Raw genomic sequence first — 4,789 nt, forward strand, 5'->3', positions numbered from 1 at the left:
GCCCGCTATAGGAGCACCCTACTACGGCCCTCTTTCACTCAGGGCCGTCCTGGGTGCTTTATGGACTGTTTGACAAGTGCTGGAGGAGGAAATAGAGCCGTGCACCTGGTGATTGAAACCGTGCACCTGGTGATTGAAAACGTGCATCTGGTAACCCAAAAATTCAAATATGGTCCTAAATGCATTTAAGGGTCATTCTGATATTAATGCCCGCTATGGAAACACCCTACTACGGCCCTCTCTCTGTCGGGGGCGACCTGAGTGCATTATGGACACTTTGAAATTTCACGATGGATACTGATTGCTATACAAGCGGTAACCCAAAAACACAAATATGGTCATAAATGCATTTAACGGTCATTCTGATTTTAATGCCCGCTATAGGAGCACCCTACTACGGCCCTCTTTCACTCAGGGCCGTCCTGGGTGCTTTATGGACTGTTTGACAAGTGCTGGAGGAGGAAATAGAGCCGTGCACCTGGTGATTGAAACCGTGCATCTGGTAACCCAAAAACACAAATATGGTCATAAATGCATTTAACGGTCATTCTGATTTTAATGCCCGCTATAGGAGCACCCTACTACGGCCCTCTTTCACTCAGGGCCGTCCTGGGTGCTTTATGGACTGTTTGACAAGTGCTGGAGGAGGAAATAGAGCCGTGCACCTGGTGATTGAAACCGTGCACCTGGTGATTGAAAACGTGCATCTGGTAACCCAAAAATTCAAATATGGTCCTAAATGCATTTAAGGGTCATTCTGATATTAATGCCCGCTATGGAAACACCCTACTACGGCCCTCTCTCTGTCGGGGGCGACCTGAGTGCATTATGGACACTTTGAAATTTCACGATGGATACTGATTGCTATACAAGCGGTAACCCAAAAACACAAATATGGTCATAAATGCATTTAACGGTCATTCTGATTTTAATGCCCGCTATAGGAGCACCCTACTACGGCCCTCTTTCACTCAGGGCCGTCCTGGGTGCTTTATGGACTGTTTGACAAGTGCTGGAGGAGGAAATAGAGCCGTGCACCTGGTGATTGAAACCGTGCATCTGGTAACCCAAAAACACAAATATGGTCATAAATGCATTTAACGGTCATTCTGATTTTAATGCCCGCTATAGGAGCACCCTACTACGGCCCTCTTTCACTCAGGGCCGTCCTGGGTGCTTTATGGACTGTTTGACAAGTGCTGGAGGAGGAAATAGAGCCGTGCACCTGGTGATTGAAACCGTGCACCTGGTGATTGAAAACGTGCATCTGGTAACCCAAAAATTCAAATATGGTCCTAAATGCATTTAAGGGTCATTCTGATATTAATGCCCGCTATGGAAACACCCTACTACGGCCCTCTCTCTGTCGGGGGCGACCTGAGTGCATTATGGACACTTTGAAATTTCACGATGGATACTGATTGCTATACAAGCGGTAACCCAAAAACACAAATATGGTCATAAATGCATTTAACGGTCATTCTGATTTTAATGCCCGCTATAGGAGCACCCTACTACGGCCCTCTTTCACTCAGGGCCGTCCTGGGTGCTTTATGGACTGTTTGACAAGTGCTGGAGGAGGAAATAGAGCCGTGCACCTGGTGATTGAAACCGTGCATCTGGTAACCCAAAAACACAAATATGGTCATAAATGCATTTAACGGTCATTCTGATTTTAATGCCCGCTATAGGAGCACCCTACTACGGCCCTCTTTCACTCAGGGCCGTCCTGGGTGCTTTATGGACTGTTTGACAAGTGCTGGAGGAGGAAATAGAGCCGTGCACCTGGTGATTGAAACCGTGCATCTGGTAACCCAAAAACACAAATATGGTCATAAATGCATTTAACGGTCATTCTGATTTTAATGCCCGCTATAGGAGCACCCTACTACGGCCCTCTTTCACTCAGGGCCGTCCTGGGTGCTTTATGGACTGTTTGACAAGTGCTGGAGGAGGAAATAGAGCCGTGCACCTGGTGATTGAAACCGTGCACCTGGTGATTGAAAACGTGCATCTGGTAACCCAAAAATTCAAATATGGTCCTAAATGCATTTAAGGGTCATTCTGATATTAATGCCCGCTATGGAAACACCCTACTACGGCCCTCTCTCTGTCGGGGGCGACCTGAGTGCATTATGGACACTTTGAAATTTCACGATGGATACTGATTGCTATACAAGCGGTAACCCAAAAACACAAATATGGTCATAAATGCATTTAACGGTCATTCTGATTTTAATGCCCGCTATAGGAGCACCCTACTACGGCCCTCTTTCACTCAGGGCCGTCCTGGGTGCTTTATGGACTGTTTGACAAGTGCTGGAGGAGGAAATAGAGCCGTGCACCTGGTGATTGAAACCGTGCATCTGGTAACCCAAAAACACAAATATGGTCATAAATGCATTTAACGGTCATTCTGATTTTAATGCCCGCTATAGGAGCACCCTACTACGGCCCTCTTTCACTCAGGGCCGTCCTGGGTGCTTTATGGACTGTTTGACAAGTGCTGGAGGAGGAAATAGAGCCGTGCACCTGGTGATTGAAACCGTGCACCTGGTGATTGAAAACGTGCATCTGGTAACCCAAAAATTCAAATATGGTCCTAAATGCATTTAAGGGTCATTCTGATATTAATGCCCGCTATGGAAACACCCTACTACGGCCCTCTCTCTGTCGGGGGCGACCTGAGTGCATTATGGACACTTTGAAATTTCACGATGGATACTGATTGCTATACAAGCGGTAACCCAAAAACACAAATATGGTCATAAATGCATTTAACGGTCATTCTGATTTTAATGCCCGCTATAGGAGCACCCTACTACGGCCCTCTTTCACTCAGGGCCGTCCTGGGTGCTTTATGGACTGTTTGACAAGTGCTGGAGGAGGAAATAGAGCCGTGCACCTGGTGATTGAAACCGTGCATCTGGTAACCCAAAAACACAAATATGGTCATAAATGCATTTAACGGTCATTCTGATTTTAATGCCCGCTATAGGAGCACCCTACTACGGCCCTCTTTCACTCAGGGCCGTCCTGGGTGCTTTATGGACTGTTTGACAAGTGCTGGAGGAGGAAATAGAGCCGTGCACCTGGTGATTGAAACCGTGCATCTGGTAACCCAAAAACACAAATATGGTCATAAATGCATTTAACGGTCATTCTGATTTTAATGCCCGCTATAGGAGCACCCTACTACGGCCCTCTTTCACTCAGGGCCGTCCTGGGTGCTTTATGGACTGTTTGACAAGTGCTGGAGGAGGAAATAGAGCCGTGCACCTGGTGATTGAAACCGTGCACCTGGTGATTGAAAACGTGCATCTGGTAACCCAAAAATTCAAATATGGTCCTAAATGCATTTAAGGGTCATTCTGATATTAATGCCCGCTATGGAAACACCCTACTACGGCCCTCTCTCTGTCGGGGGCGACCTGAGTGCATTATGGACACTTTGAAATTTCACGATGGATACTGATTGCTATACAAGCGGTAACCCAAAAACACAAATATGGTCATAAATGCATTTAACGGTCATTCTGATTTTAATGCCCGCTATAGGAGCACCCTACTACGGCCCTCTTTCACTCAGGGCCGTCCTGGGTGCTTTATGGACTGTTTGACAAGTGCTGGAGGAGGAAATAGAGCCGTGCACCTGGTGATTGAAACCGTGCATCTGGTAACCCAAAAACACAAATATGGTCATAAATGCATTTAACGGTCATTCTGATTTTAATGCCCGCTATAGGAGCACCCTACTACGGCCCTCTTTCACTCAGGGCCGTCCTGGGTGCTTTATGGACTGTTTGACAAGTGCTGGAGGAGGAAATAGAGCCGTGCACCTGGTGATTGAAACCGTGCACCTGGTGATTGAAAACGTGCATCTGGTAACCCAAAAATTCAAATATGGTCCTAAATGCATTTAAGGGTCATTCTGATATTAATGCCCGCTATGGAAACACCCTACTACGGCCCTCTCTCTGTCGGGGGCGACCTGAGTGCATTATGGACACTTTGAAATTTCACGATGGATACTGATTGCTATACAAGCGGTAACCCAAAAACACAAATATGGTCATAAATGCATTTAACGGTCATTCTGATTTTAATGCCCGCTATAGGAGCACCCTACTACGGCCCTCTTTCACTCAGGGCCGTCCTGGGTGCTTTATGGACTGTTTGACAAGTGCTGGAGGAGGAAATAGAGCCGTGCACCTGGTGATTGAAACCGTGCATCTGGTAACCCAAAAACACAAATATGGTCATAAATGCATTTAACGGTCATTCTGATTTTAATGCCCGCTATAGGAGCACCCTACTACGGCCCTCTTTCACTCAGGGCCGTCCTGGGTGCTTTATGGACTGTTTGACAAGTGCTGGAGGAGGAAATAGAGCCGTGCACCTGGTGATTGAAACCGTGCATCTGGTAACCCAAAAACACAAATATGGTCATAAATGCATTTAACGGTCATTCTGATTTTAATGCCCGCTATAGGAGCACCCTACTACGGCCCTCTTTCACTCAGGGCCGTCCTGGGTGCTTTATGGACTGTTTGACAAGTGCTGGAGGAGGAAATAGAGCCGTGCACCTGGTGATTGAAACCGTGCACCTGGTGATTGAAAACGTGCATCTGGTAACCCAAAAATTCAAATATGGTCCTAAATGCATTTAAGGGTCATTCTGATATTAATGCCCGCTATGGAAACACCCTACTACGGCCCTCTCTCTGTCGGGGGCGACCTGAGTGCATTATGGACACTTTGAAATTTCACGATGGATACTGATTGCTAT

The sequence above is a fragment of the Oncorhynchus kisutch genome, unplaced genomic scaffold, assembly GCF_002021735.2.
Source record: "Oncorhynchus kisutch isolate 150728-3 unplaced genomic scaffold, Okis_V2 scaffold2916, whole genome shotgun sequence".
NCBI classification, from domain to species: domain Eukaryota; kingdom Metazoa; phylum Chordata; class Actinopteri; order Salmoniformes; family Salmonidae; genus Oncorhynchus; species Oncorhynchus kisutch.